General features: G+C 43.0%; 1 long non-coding RNA gene across 1 annotated transcript; it reads left to right on the top strand.

Moving 5' to 3' along the window:
- Positions 1 to 11,250: 11,250 nt before the first annotated feature.
- LOC130176595 (uncharacterized) lies at positions 11,251 to 14,700 on the top strand. Its single transcript, XR_008828894.1, has 3 exons — positions 11,251 to 13,671; positions 13,799 to 13,985; positions 14,341 to 14,700. It is a non-coding gene; the product is annotated as an uncharacterized LOC130176595 (long non-coding RNA).
- The last annotated feature ends 1,326 nt before the right edge of the window (positions 14,701 to 16,026 follow it).

Here is a 16,026-nt window from a genome sequence, read left to right as displayed (position 1 = left end):
TCGTGTGACCTCCAGCTGCAGTTTGTGAGAAACTCCACTAGAGGGCGTCCTCAGCTGTCACTTATTCTCTGCAAACACTGGTTTAGTTTTCAAATCACCTGCTGAAACACAACTGAACAAAAACTAGAACTTTACATTACATTAAATCATCTTACACCGCATATAATCTGACATTAGATGACGAGGCTGCAGTTACATCGAAGAGGAGTCAGTAAAAACAGACAGAAGAACAGAACAACTGGAAGATATTACATGTGCCCAGAGTGATATAATTACATCAGAAGAACCTTTAATTAACTCAAAAAGCGTGAAGATACATGAAAATGTATGTTTCTAAGAATCTGAATTTAGGCCTCAACTGACGTATAACCATCAAAGGTTCTTCCACTGGGTTTTATTGATTTAAATATAATTACTACATTTGAAAAAAAGCATTTTGGACCCTGATGGGTTGAGGATTAGAAAAATATAGTGTACGGTAGTACTACCACTATATTAGTACATGTAGACCACTTTCTAAACTCAAACTCCTTACAATCAACACATATGATGGAGGACAGACGCTGGCCTCTGTCCAGTCCTTGCTGGGGGAGCAATGTTCAATAATGAGAAGTTTTGGAGGAGGTGATCTTCAGAGAGTGAGAGCTGCTACAGCTTAGACCATTTACACCCTCGAAACAATCTTTTACTGATCTTTGTTTCTACAATAGGAGCCACTTACAGTCATAACAAACATACATAACAAAAAAGGTCAGTGCAACAAAGAAAAAATATCACAGCACACTGTTTATCCTGTAATTTCACTTTCACTTCTACTTTTCAAACCATCTCTTTATCAAGAAAAAAAAGTAAAGAAAAGTAGATGAAATCCTTTGTCACTGCACCACAAGAAGACCTTGAGTTTTCAAAAGTAGTAATTTAAAATCATTTCAAATCTCTCTTCAGTGAAATGTGGAGCTGCATAACAGACGAACATAGGGTTTATAATCATCGCTTGAGTTTCCAGACATTTTTGGAAAAGTGTAGCCCTTCACAAATGTATTCATGTAACATGTTTCAGTATCAGATGTTCAACGGGAGCTTGTCCTCGTGTGGCCTCCAGCTGCACTTTGTGATAGATTCCACTAGATGGCGTCCGGCTGCCACTTATTCACCTCATTAGATGACATTAGATATCACACCCAGACTCAGACACCAGGCAGATGGTTTGGTTTGGTTTTCATAAAACAAATGAATTACTGAGAAGTGTCGACCACCTGCTGCAGGTTTTCTTCTTGTTGTAATCAGCTCTTATGTGTTTAGTGTTTTTTCTATTTTCTGGAAATATCACATGATTCATATCATCGATTTGTTACGGAGGAGGATTACGGCCACATGGACAAAATATATAGAAAAAAAAGTAAAAGGTTAAAGTCAGAATACTGTATATGTAATCTGTTAACCATATTACAATTTTGATAATTAATTAAATTAATCACTTTTCATAACTGTTTGTGAATCTGATGCTTTTACTTGAGAGCTGACGTCAGAGACAAAATAGGAAACAATTAAGATTTTTAACTAAACTAAATCAAATTACACAACTTTCTCAATGTACAAACATAATGATAATGAAAAAATACATTAAACACTTTTTTTTAAATATTTTAACTTTTAGGATTTTTTTTGGTTAAATTCGACTTTGCTCTCAAACCATTTCAGGTAAGTATTTACTACGACTCAAAATGACCCTTTAGAAACCTGTGGGTGAAGACACAGGTGGTACTGGCAGATTCTTATTTGTGCGTTTGTTGTTTTCATTAATTCATGTTTGATATGTTCAACAACCGTTCTCACTTTCTTTCTCTTAAAATAATTTCTTTACATTTGCATTTATTTGTCTACAAGTGTGAAATAACCGGAGCGACTGTAACAGCGTATAAAAGCCGTTTGACCTTTTTTTTTCATGTTTGTCCCTGGTTTACTTCAGCAGGATCCCAGAAGAGTGTTTCCATAATAAGTTTATCTTGTGAAACACAGCTTGTTTGGGCCCCTTTGAGACCCGCTGACAGTCAAATTCAATTAAAACATGATGCCAACATCCCGGCAAACACTCCCTACTACTCTCAGAGAAATGTCGGCTTTCAAAGTCAATTGTGTCCAATGTGAAGAGCCTGCCTTCATGTCCCCGTCTGGAGCCTTTTCACGTGCTAAAATAAGAGTTTCCCCCTCTTTCCCCGAGTCGACATGAGCAAAGTGAGCGCTGTGAAAGGCTCAGAGAGAGCTTCCATTTGACGACTGGCAGCCTCAGGTCTTGTGTCTGTGTGACACTATGGGCCGCCACAAAAGCTCGTCCTTTCTCCTGCTGCAGAATAACACTGAGAGAAAAGAAAAGAGGTGGTGCATGATGCGGAGGAGGGAGGATTTAAGGGGGGTGGGGTGGGGGGTGGGGTCTGGCTTTTGAAACGGGCCCGGCGCAGATGTATGGGGCAGGAGGATTAGGCTGTGGGTGTTGGTGATGTTCACCCAGCTCGGCTCTCCCTCCGCCGCGGCCCTTTGTGGCTCCCAGCAGCCTCGGGGTGGTAAGCGGCCAGCCGGCGTGCCAACGGGGCTCAACGTGCACCCTGACAATGGCGGAGCGACCCCCACCCCCCCTACCCACCCTCCAACTCGACCCACCTACGACTCCCAACTCACCCCTCCTCACCCATTGCAACTCCTCACGCAGAGGGTGTGATAGGGGAGCTAATATCACCCCATCTGACCAGCAGCAGGGAGGCTGTGTGTGGTGATGGATCCATAACGATGAAAACAACAACCTGTTCACACACTGGGGTCCCGCCTTCGATCTGGGCGACAAAAACTCAGTCCACACTAGACAACATTTGATTTAAAGGTGAACTCCACCAATTCTACAAGTCAAAGTCTGTTTCCTGGTCTTGGAGAGTACGATTGCATGTGTGGATCCTTTACAAGTCAAAGTCCTGCATTCAAAATCCTACTTCAGTAAAACAACAATAATGCTATCAGCAAAATGTACTTGAAAGTATCAAAGTAAAAGTGCTCATAATGCAGTATGACATTATTAGATTGTTAATACTGATGCGTCGATGCTTCAGCAGCTTTTTAATGTTGTTGCTGTTGCAGGTGGAGCTGATTTTAGCCCAGTGGTTACCAACCTTGGGGTTGAGCCCCTTCAAAGGGTCGCCAGAAATGTTGGAGGGGTGATGAGATGATTAAGGAGAGAGGGAAAAAGAAAAAACAAAGTTCTGATACACAAATTGTTATTGTTTTTGTCTCTAATCTTTATTTCTGTTTGGTTTTTTTATGATTATTGCTTTTTATATGAAACAATTTGAGAAGTTTAGCGGGGAAGTCGGTCTTTAGTGTAAATATACTGTTACTTTCCACCACTGCCAGAGGGAGCCGTGTGAAGTCTGATAAATGTCCTCAAGTGATATCCCTCAGCGTGGGTCGGGTCTGAAGACTACAATTCATTCATTCATTCGACCGTTATTAAGGACCCAGCTCATCGGGGGTCCAGAGTAAGAGAAGGAAAATGTGGTGGAACACTAATGGTTCCAGATTCTGGATGAGATCCTGAAGTTCGCGGTTGGTTTAGACTGAGATAATACAAGTTTGAAAAGTTATAAAAACACACTGCTGCAGGCTCCAGGATACATTAGCCACTACTAGCATAACACACCCAAATCTCTGGCTGAACTGTTGATGGTCGACTTGCATTGTGGGTAATGTAGTCACCAGGTTATGACAAGGAGGAAGGATCCACACGTTGGCGCATTTGAAGGAGCCTTTGAAATGGGACAGTCCAGTCGGGCCGCTGTGACGCACCGGTCTTCAAATGCAGCCTCCGAAGGATGCGGCCCCTGAATTGGGACCCAGTTAAAACCTATTAAGGGACAAATTCACTATTTTGAGTTTCCTGTACATATTAAGAATTAGCTTTAATGTAAACGTAACACCAAGAAATCTCCGTCGATCTGTCTGTTGATGTGTCGGCCCACCACGGAAATATCTCGACGACTTCGTGTCATTTTGACGCAGGAATTTATCACTTCCTGATCCTCGCACATCATCCTGATACATCACCCTGTGCTGAAAGAGAAGAGAGAGAGAGAGAGGGAGTGAGGCAGAGAGGGAGAAGCACATATTCTCAGAGTGTATTGTGGAGAGGAATGCCATTGAATTTGGGTGTTTTTTTTCTTGCGCCAGCCTCTTTTGTGTGCAGGCTATGGAAGTCCATTGTGCGGGCAGACACCCTGAGAAAAGAGGCGAGCTTGGAGCCGTTGTCTGCCGGTGCTTCTGCAGCTCTCGGGCCCTAAAAAGGACCTGAATGAAGCTCTGCCATCGGAAGCAGCCGGCCCGAACTGAGAGACAATGCCCTTGGGCAACTTTGAAGACCAGCAACAATTAAAAATGCAGCTTCACTATATTAATTATGCATTCATGCTTTTGTCTTGGCCTTTTCTTGGGGAGGGGTAAACGGAGGGGAGGGCGGGTGGTGAAGTTTAAGATTCAACAGGTCTGAGGCAGAGAGAGAGATTACAGTGAAAAAACAACACATGCAAATGCTGCTGATGGAAATTCATTGAGGTTGAAATGTGTGTGTGGCTGGATGTGAAGTTCAGGGGATTACAGACATTAACGGGAACTTGTGCAAGAAAAAAAAACACTCTGGTATTCACCTAATAAAACCAAACTCAGCCTCAGAAAGAAGACAATAAAACAATTCTGAATGAGAGAAAAAGTAGATCCAGAGAGTTCGGCAAAACTCTGGGTTTCATCTTGCAGAGCATGTTGCTAGGAAACTCTGAGTTACAGCTCGGAGTTGCACTTTGAAGACTCTTTTTTTCTCTAAGGCCTTTCTCCTCTCTCCTCCCTTGCTCGCAGGCAGGACACACATAAAGCAGCTTTCTGAAGGCATTGAGGTGAATTTCTGCTGGCTGGCCGCTCTGTCAGGTGGCTCTGTTGTGCTCAGAGTCGCCAGCAAACGGCTCCTTTTGCACCAGTGGGAAGGTTTATTCAGAAAAAGCCAACACTGCTTTGAAAAATCGTTCTGTTTGGGGAGGGGAGGGGCGGGGTGGGGGGGGGGGGGGGGGTTCATGCCTCGTTTACAACCAAATCTGTCACACAGGAGGACGTGGGATCACAGTCTCCCTCTGCTGGTCAAGAGACAAACTGCATGTGTGTCAATTTCAGGTTATTGATGACTGTGAAGTCCTTCAAAACAATGGTTACATAATTTGTCAAGCAATCAATAATCCAGTCCTGATCCTGATCCAATACTGGAGCAAAACAACATGGAACTGACATATGTCTATTACCGTGAACAACCTACCAAATCAGATGTGTGTAATTTATGCATAATTGAGTAAAAGAATGTGATGTCTATATTGCGATAATTGTGGAGGATTAATCCTATTTGACAAATTCAGTCAAAAGTAAAATGTTAAAGCTCCATATTTTCTTCTTCTTCTGTGTTTTATTTGAAGTGTTGATCCATAAGAAGATATATTTGTGGTTTTAAGAACCAAAAACCATCTCAGTGTAGTTTCACATCTCCTCTCTCAGGCTTCTCTCTGGAGCTCTAGTAACAACAGGTCGGTGAGCCAATCAGAAGAGAGGAGGCTCTGAGCCTCCTTCTGAATGGCTGACTGGTTTCTCAGTGATCCAATAAAAATATAGCAGATTTCAGGTAAAAACACTCGGAGAAACCAAATCCTGCAAGGTTTGGATGGTGGGTCCAGGTGGGCGGGGCTTGGGGGATTGCTGCTTTGTTGTGACATCACAAAGTTCAGGAAGTCCTGACGGCTGGTTTTAAGTTACATGTTGTCAAGGTTTCCAGGCGACGGGAGCCGCGGTTTGCAACGCAGTGGCATGGGCGAAAACCCTCCGTAGACCAGACCATCGCATTTCGGTTCGGCCTTCGTGGTCTTCAACAGCTACACCGCGTCCTCTGAAGGAAAAAGTCTGGTGACGTCATATAAAGAGTGACAAAAGTGGACAGATGGGTCAACAAAACACAAGGATTTCACACAGGAGAGCGGTGTTCGATTCCCATGTGAAACTAACAGTTTATGATGTTTCTTTTATCCATCATCATTCGACAAATGTAACCGTGTTGTTATTATTGTAACCGTGACAACAAAGATCCTCTAATCTTAAAGAAGTGATGAAGAAATGATGACCAGAACTTAAGAAGACTTGAAGACTACCTCAGTTAAATGTCGTGCCGTTGCTCTTAATCTGATCTGGCTGTATTGAAATAATTGGGAAAACAACCATTCTTTCTCTTTTTCCCACAAGAAGTTGGAGTTAATTTATCAGAGGGTGGGGGGGGTACTTAACCAAAGTCAGTGTTTGACTGACAGCTTATCACAGTCAGCTGTGGTGGTTCATTCTGCTTCATCTTCCTGGTTCAGTAATCGCTGCCATGTGTTGTGAGTTGATCCTGAGCCGCCGGAGATCGAGGTAACCTTCATCACCTGCACCTGTGTGACATCACAGCTCACTCGCACTCTGCATGACTCAGTTCAACCTCGCTCATCTCACCAGCAACAGGACGGGAAACGGACAGAGGAGAAGGGAAAGTGAACTGAGCCCTCAGCAGTAAAACAGGTTTCTGTGTCACACACGGAAAAGTAACCGCAGATCAATTCTAATTAGCTTTAGGAGGTTTGCGGTCGCAGTGAACAAATGTTTGACAAACACAAGTGGAGCAGATGGAGTTTGATTATTAGTCAAACCTTCAATCCACTTTATGCGTAGATGTAGATGACCAGAGCCGACTGACCCTTTCAAGTCGATTCAAATCAGAGAAATAAACCAAAGAATTTCTGAATAATGACGATGGAGCCGATTCTCCAGGTGCTGCCGTTACTGTGGAAGAAGATGAGGTCATTCAGAGATCCAGTCAAAGCTCAAAGGACGGAAAATCATGTGGGAAACATTTGATGTAAATCTGATGTTTGTCTTTGTTTCATGTATTAATATTAGGAATAGTCTCCTCATCGTCGCTCCGCACACATCTGATGTTTATGTCTCTTCATGGATGATGTTATTCATTCTCCGAGTCTGTTTTTATTGCATTTTGTTTTCTTTTGTTTTCATGTTTTCATTAATACAAAAAGTTCTTTTTAATATATTTTATTTATTTATTCTAAATTTTCTGTGTTTCCCCTCAGGCATTTTTTTATGCGCAAATTAAAAATGTGCATAAAAACAATCGTCTGTTGGCAAAGGAACATGACTGGCAGTTTCATTAAAAAAAAATCTTAATACTAAAATACTGTACATAATTTTAAAGATTTTGGTATCAAACTAATAAAGGGTGTTGGAGGAATATACACTCTGGCAGTTTAAATCAATAAGGGTGCCATCACTCAATATAATGTGATACAACTCAACAGCACCACAGAATAACTGAACATAATAACCTTCATGAAGGAGGATTTATTGCAGGACTGCTGCATTAGTTTTACGTAGGTGTTCCTAATAAACTGACATCTGAGTGCAAAAATGTGTTTTAATTGCCACTTTGACGTAGCTTGTGTCAGAATCCAACAGGTTCATGTTCATTGAGTTATTTAATGTGTCACCTTTTCCAGGTCTAAACTGACAAAATCGCTTTCAAGCTGCTGCAGTTTCTCTCCTGCGGCACAAACAGATTCAAAACCCCAACATTCATGACGACGTGTTGTGGAGTGCAGCAGGGGTCAGAGGTCACGTGTGTTGGCTGCGGGTAACTCACCATGTGTTTCAAATACAAACAGGGCTGCATGAATGAACGGCTGAATGCAAAGCTCATTAGTGCTGCAGGAGACTGTACGGAGGGGAGTCAGAGATCGTATATTTGGAGTGAACGCAGAAGTGCCTCAACACATTCCTGCCTCTTTATTAAGGTGATCTGTGACCTCGTCTGTCCCAAAATAGAAAGTGTTTCCATTGTGTGCACATGTGTGTGTGTGTGTGCGGCGGTCGGGGCTAATACAGTGCATATCGGACCTCTTCTCTCCTAAAAAGGAACTTGTTGTCAGTTGAGAGACCACTTAGTGCTCTTATACTCTCGTCAGTGTGCAGATAAAAGTGAATCGGACCTGCTGTTTTCTGAAGCCTCCTCCACTGGAGAGGCTGGAGAGCGGCGTTTTGTTTCTCTGCTGGTATGCAGAGAGCGGCCCGGATGCACAAAGACGCCGGTAATAACAGTTAATCTTCGCAAAAGGTTCAATGGCTGCCAACCAACCAACCAACCCAATGGGCCGGCTGCGATTCAGGGGCTGGCCCAACAATGGAAGCGAAACATCAAAGTCGGAGGCAGCGCGGAGCGGCCGGTTCCCATCACCTAAATCAACAGGGCCCGGGCAGAAAGTAAACACGCAGAGTTAACAGAAGGAGGCACGTTCGTACGGATGTTACAGGCTGTTTGGACTCCTACATTTGCCAAAACAGACATTTCCACCCCAATTAAACATCCAGTCACTGACTGAGTTTCTTACAGGAGTTCTTCTGTCAGTCTGAACCATCTATGCTGCACGGTGTTACCAGAACCTCAACCTGGTGTTATTGTGTATTTGTCTTATTGTGAACAAATCCCATGAAAGGACCAAAACCAACAATGTGTTAGTCTGTCTGCTTTGTCTGTAGCTCTCAACTCCAAGACCACTGGCTCCTACTGAAGACATGCATGTGTTGGGGACTATTTTCACTGGCGGATTAATCCACATTTGTTGCTCTAGTGAGTATTTGGGGCAGCAGGATGATGTGTGTGTGATTGAATCCAACTGACTCTTTGATATGTAAGGACAAAAAAATAAAGTAAGGTCAACAACTGGAGGAAACTGACTTACAGTTTGTATTTATGGCGCGTTGTCAGGTTTGGTGGCGAATCGTCCCAGTTGGTGACCTTTGATGAAACATTTGATGTCTATATTATTGTCATTTCTCATTTATGTCTCTGATCCATCAACCCCAGCTCTTAGAAATGATATTTATAGAGTCAGAGAAGATGAAGAACAACACTAACCTGCACAGACGACCTGCAGCAGCTAATTACGACCCATGGTTCGGTTTTGATCTCTGTGTTTGAGGTGATCGGCGCCTCTGAGCGCGCTCTGTTGGGAACTCGGTTCAACGCTTTTTGACGTGACAGAAACACCATGTGGGTTCGATGAGGATCACCAGGGGGCTGTGAACCTGCCTCCTGACTGTTACCAGCTCCAGACCCTGACCTCTGACCTCTCCGTCAAGTGGGAGGGGGGTGGCTTATATATACAGTGAGTGTGGTAAAAGGGGGTGGGTGTTTAATGACACCCAGTCTGTTCTGCGTGATGTGACCTCATTACCTCAATCCATGTATTGATAGAGGGGGCAGATTATCACCAGCCTGGCAACATATTCCAGCACAGTGCTGCCGTTAAAGACTCAGTTCACACAAATAATAAAACAACACAAACATTTCTTCAGTAGAAAGCATGAATGAAGTTCCATTGACTTCCATTATACTGGAGGCTGGACAAGAAAAACTGAAATATGAAAACATTGTTGTAATGTTTTGCTTGCAGCATTGTTGTTTTTCTTTTAATTTTTCTATTTTCTCTGCTTTTCTTCTGTGCTTGTTTTCCTCTTTCTTTGTCTTATTTTCTTTTTTCTTTGTTTGGTGAATCTGTTGTTTGCACGTGTTGGTAAGGGTAAATCAAAATGATTCAGAACTAGACCTTTATTTAACTAAACTTAAAAATCGAAATATACTTCTAAACATTCAAATATCACAAAAATACCATGAAAAATGTTTTGAAACATTAAATTATAACTATGTGCAAAGAATAAAATATAATAAGTTCAGCATGAGCCAGGTGTGAACATGTCGACCTGCCCTGAGCAGGGTGGAGCTGCAGAGGAGCACAAAGCTCAGCAGAGTCCCTCTGTATAAATAAAGGTTAAAAACGCATCAACAATAAAAAAAAAAACAAAACAACTGGAAGTGTTTATCTGATGTCCTGGAAAACGCCCTGGGAACCTTCCCTCGGGGGATTTGTTGTTGTCCGTCCGTTTCAATGGCTGCTGCTTTTTCCCACGTAACATCATCCGAGGGCGGGACCGGCCTGAGGGTCTGAAAAGGATGTTTGCTGCAGCTTCTGGCCTGATTATCACCTCGACATCGTTTCTTCCATTAGTGTCGACACAAAGACGAAGATCTGATACCTAAACAAGGTCACACCAGCTGGGAAACTTATACTGTCTAATGATTCTCTGTTTACAATGTAGGTTTTTATTTTGGAGGTTCAGTCCGTCATTTCTATCAGTAATTACAACATCACTCTGATCAAGTTAAAAACTGACATTTGGGAACATGTTGAAGTTTTATTGGTCTAGAAACACGAGCGGTCAGACGATCAGACAGGAAGCAAACCAACACTTTATCCAGACGATCTAAACCACTTTATTTGGTGGTGAAATATTGTTAATGATCAGGAAAACTATGTGCTAACAAGTACAGGAAGTACAGCAGGTCAAAGTTGAAGCAGGAGGGGGTCTGTAAACTCTGATGGATGTTATCGCTGACCTGTGTTTTCTCTTCGTTTGGCTGACGAAGTAAATGTCATTTAGAGGTGGAGACGCAGACAAGTATTTTCTGATCTGAGGCCAGTATGAGCAGGATGATGTCAGTCATGTGTCTTAATTATATTTTATGCTTTAACAATGCCAAGATTAAACATGGATTAACTGATTTATTTATTTATTTTGGCCACTAGGGGGGAGTGGAAACAAGTACTGAGTACAGCATTGACGGATCATCACCTTTTAAGTTGATATATGATAAACTTATTAGCAAACATGCTAAACAAACAAGCTGCAGATTCAGCTGAGTCATCACTACCAGAGACTCTGTCATCACTGTCATTTCATACATTGTTATTATAGAACTGCTGATTATAGCCGCTGTAAGATTGGAAACAGGAAACAAACAGTCGTCTCCTCTGTTAAAGTCCAGTGTTGTTGACCTGTCCCTCCTCCCTATGTGGACTTTGTCGCTCTATAACAGCGTCACCTGACCCCCCCCCCCCACGACCTTTCCTCCTCAACCACCATCAGGCCAACAGCACAATTCCTGCTCCTGAACCCAACAGTGTATTTTTTTTTGTTCAGCTCAAAGATCGTCCGCTCTACGATCACACAAATGCATTTTCAAAACCGATCTCCATCCAGATCAGCGTTTTACTTCCATATCAGAAATAATCTCCATCCTAAAATGCATATCACATGACCATTGACATACACTGGACTAAACAGGAAGCAGATCGTCTACTCTGCAGTTGGCTGATCAGTAGCTGAAAATACAGTGAACGAGGTTCAGCAAAAGTGAAAAGACCAGAGATTTCTTTGCTTGGACTGACGATGTGGAAATGTTACTGAAAGTAACACGTAAGTATAAATGGAGTCGTCACAAAACAAATATGGCAACATGTAAGAGTGGTACCAGGAGCATTGTTCATCATTACCAAAGGTCTCCGTTTTGGCATGTCCAGACTGAAACGTTTTCAAATTTAATTGGGGCAAACAGCTTTTACAGGGTCTCGAAAACTCCAGAGTAGTTTGGAGTAAACGCAGCAAAAGTGATGCATTTTAAGACTTAAAGCGTTGGTATGGATCTGGCTAAAGTACTGTGGGCGGTTGAACACTGTAGCTTCCATGGTGTAAAACTTGTTGGACAAACTGTTTTCTTTTAGCTGGTGTGTTGCATGTGAAAAGTTGGGCACTAGAAGTCATGCAACACACCATAATCAATCAATCGACCAATCACACAACCGCGCTTCAGTACGTTGTTGGAGGGTAGAGATCTGATCCTGACACGATATAAACCTGCAACGCTTCCATCGAAAAACGCTGCGTCATCACATTCACTTCCTGTGCCAACTGTTTGATCGATGAGTGGATGTTTCCCTCTGCCCTTCCTGCAGGATCAATAATCTGTTGGAACCTCTGAACCACCGCAACAGTTTTCTGCCTCAGCTTGTTTTGCCCTGGGAATATCTTCTGTTTGATCATGTGGGCCGGGCGCCGGGAGAAATGGCTCTGTTCAATGACTCACGTGGTAAACAGGTGAAAGGAGGAGAAAGAGAAAAAATGTTTCTCTCTATCAGGCCTGTTATGTTTCCCTCTGCAGATCATTTCAGGTCACAGGCTCATGTTGGAGGGAAAAATCACTCCCAGCCTGAGTGCGGTTCGTAGGAAAGTCACGGAAAAGTGTTCGAAAGCTCCCGAAAAAAAAAAAAATCCCTGAATGGGTTCTCTGTGGGAGTACAACTAATTTTATTAGCCCCCTTGGAAACATTCAACCTAACAAGTGGAAAGCAGTTTCTGCATAAATTAAAGATAATCCAGAGTAAATTATGCAAATATATTCGCTCAGATAAAGGAGGGGGCGGCGTGGTCGTTTATTGTGAGGTTAAAAAATCCGAGCCAGTGGTTGAAACCGAACCGAGGGAAACTTTCACTTCAAAGTTTGTGAGGGTCTCGGCCTGTGAGGAAATTACACGGGGATGTTGCATCATCTGTAAATCACCGAGAGGATGAACGAGTCCCCGATGAGCCGGGAATCAAACTGAAGACAAGAATCATAAACAGCAGGTGAAGTTTGGTGAAGTTTTCCTGCCATAACACGCTCATCCCGTCAGTTTCCAGGCTCATCTCTTCCCTTCCAGGCGGCCATTAGTTTCACCTTAATTACCAAAAAATCTACGTGCAGAGACTTGAAGACAAATCGGCACCGTCAGCTTTTAATCGAGGCGTCGTCGTCATTCTGTAACGTAGTCGAGAGTTTTTTGAAAACTCTCCCTGGTGGTCATGGCCGGATTAACCTATTAGGGGACCACAGGGCAAGAGTTGGCTGTTGGACCCCACACTGGGGTGCAATGCCAAGAACTGAGATCCTGGTTTCTTCTGGTGAATTCTTGGCAAAATCTGCTCCAATTTCACAGACAAAAAATAAAAAATAAAAAGAAATATGCAGGATGCTGGGATTTTAACCATCTGTGAACTTGTCTTGGAATAAAAAACACGTTCTCCAAACCTCATTAAAACTACCGTGCAGCTGGAACCCTGCTGTTCCAGTAATTTAAATGGATCAGCATTTCAGCTCCTAACTGTTCAGCTGTGTGGAACAAGTCTTCAGATCCTTTATTTAAATAAGCAGGTCCGCGTTTCACTGCTTAAATTTTCATTGAAATAACTGTTCAAAGCACTAAGAGATGAAATCCTATAATATTTCATACAAAAAGCAAAGATATGAGAACAGTTTCTTCTTCCTTCTCCCGTTAATCATATCACAACCCTTCAGATTTATATTGTGATGGGAGCCGCTAGATTAAACTGTAACTGTATGTGACGTAGTTAAAACCATCTCCACCTGCAGCAGCTACGACAGTAAAATGCTGCTGAAACACTGATGCATCAGTTTTGATTATTTAAAACGTTTTACTTTTACTTTTACTTAAGTAGGATTCTGACTGAGCGACTTTAACTGTGATCCAATTCAGGGGACGAATCCTTCAGAGGAGGCGGTGCTTCGCTGTCCGGGAAGGCCACACCGAAATGAGCCGGTCTGGCCTGCGGCGGAGCCTTACCGTTGCGTTGCGAACCGCGGCTCCTGTCGCCTAGCAACCTTGACAACATGTAACATATTTTACAAAAACTTGAGTTTGTAAGGCTTTTGGTTTATTTAACAGTTGTAGCTATTGAACCCACTTACGTTTAAAAGTGTAATCCTCTGCGTTGTCTGCTTTCATTACTGGCTCGCAAGGAACCTTGGGAAAGGTTGGACCAACAAAGATTCACCCGTTGGAGCCGCATTTCAAGCAGCCTGCGAAATGGGAGGAGCTAGTCGCACCGCCGTGACGCAATCCGGACTTCAAATGCAGCCTCAGAAGGATGCGGCCCCTGAACTGGGACGCAGCTTTTGACCAGTAATGGAGTATTTTTTTCCCCTGGTATATTATAAGTTTTATTATATTTCACTTTTATACAGGTAATAATGTCTTTGTACTCTAGGCGAACTATGACCTTTTGTCTCTGCTGGATGTACTGAGATTAAATTGATTTCCTTCTCAACTGACTCGAGGATTTCTCTAAACACTGAACTCCTCCTCCCTCCGTTAAAGAAGCCTCGTATTTAAAGTTTTGTACATTTCTGAATCACAGAGCGATATTCTTTGATACTAACCAGCACTTTCTCACTCCTGTCCACATTAACATGGACTCTACACACACAGAGGCACTTGCTCCACATTCCCAGAGTGAATTGTGATTTCTGGGTCAGCGCTGATGCTTTGGTCTCCGTTTCAGGGCGAGGTGGAAGCGTCTCCCGTGGGGTCAGGAGGTCGGCGGCCTCCGCGAACTCCACCACACACACTTCAAAACAAAACAAAACCAAACCTCCTCTTTGTCGTTTCACTCAATTACTCTCTAGGTTGTGTTAATGACTCCCTGCCGTCTGCAGGCTGACAGTCACCAGCTGCCGCTGCGCTCCGACATCTGATGATGGTACAACACCAACTCCTCTGCTGATGCTGCAACGATGAAGTTCATATGTGCAGTTACAGGTATAACTTCAGATTTAACTGGTGAGTGTGAGACTTTAGTTTGTTACAGACGTCTTCTTCTTTTGTTGGAGCTTTGTGGGAAATAAATGACGTGGGAACACAAACTGCATGATGTGATCAATTGATCAACCAGACCAATCAGCGAGCTCATGTTTATTCGCTGTCATGCACACGTCTGGCCCCGCCCTCTCACTCGTCCCAAAACAGGTCGGGCCAATCACAACCATTCATCTAAAATGGGGGGCGGGTTTGATACGATGACTGACAGAGAGACGCCAGCATTTTTCGCAAACAACCAAGATGGCTGCCGCTGATGTAGACAGCTCTGGACTGGACGGTAAACATCACGTGCTTCGTTGGGCAGCCCGGCTCAGGAGGTCGAGCCCCACGGTCAAAGAGTCCTTGGGCAAGATACTGATACAGTGCACAGAAGAAAGCGCTGTGTGAATGTGTGAATTAATGGGTGAACGTGGCTTCTAGTTTAAAGTGCTCGGAGCGGTCGATAAGACTAAGTGCTATATGAGTGCAGTCCATTTACCGCCATCCACAGATGTGAATTGGTGTAGGGATCACAGGTTACCGCCTTCTGGTAACCTGAATCACCAGTCCTGTTTCCTAGAAATCATATAAATGTACAACTACATTTTGAAGGCAGACTGGAATTATGTTTTATGTGTTTGGAAAGTGGCAAATAAATGTACAATATCACAACGTAAACAGGGAAACAATGAAGTTGTATATGAACACATTTTCTAAGAGACAGGGGTGGAACAAGTCGCCTTGATTGGCAGTTATAAACTGAGTTAGCTTAGCGTTAGCTAAAATGCTACAGAGTTCAGGCCTGTGTTGTGTGGTCCGCAGCTAAACTAACAGTGTGTCGAACATAAACTGGAAATGAAAGGGGGATTGTTCCCGTCAGTGATGCTTCAGTTTCCATCTAAAGGAGGACGCCTGTAGTAGTCTCTTCAGTAAAAGGAGGAACTGGAGGTCTCGTCCATAATGTGGATACAATCACAAAAACCTAATTTATTCTGGACTAATAATAATCATTTAACATTAACTACTGAAGAACCTGCTCAAATAAATGAGTTCAAGTTTATCTGTATGGTACAATATCAGATTAAAGCAAGTAACAGGGTGGAGAGTAAGGTATAAATAAAGACAGGCAGCATGTTAGCCTGCGCTAATTACCAGCTCAAGTAGATAAATATGTCTTACGATCAAATTTACATTCTCCAAACACTCACACATTTCCATGGCTGGATTAACCAACCACACACAGCGATCCACTGCCCCAGGCCCCAGAGGGTTAATTAGTCTGTGGTAATTAGATTAATTTATTAATATAAACCGATATAAACCAATGGAAATGGCTTTAAGGTCGACTCCTGTTTTTAATCATCAGGCGAGAAGCTGTGTGTCGAAATCT

Source organism: Seriola aureovittata, chromosome 10 (genome assembly GCF_021018895.1).
Source record: "Seriola aureovittata isolate HTS-2021-v1 ecotype China chromosome 10, ASM2101889v1, whole genome shotgun sequence".
NCBI classification, from domain to species: Eukaryota; Metazoa; Chordata; class Actinopteri; order Carangiformes; family Carangidae; genus Seriola; species Seriola aureovittata.
The sequence above is the reverse complement of the archived record's forward strand: the minus strand, read 5'-3'. Positions and strand labels throughout refer to the sequence as shown.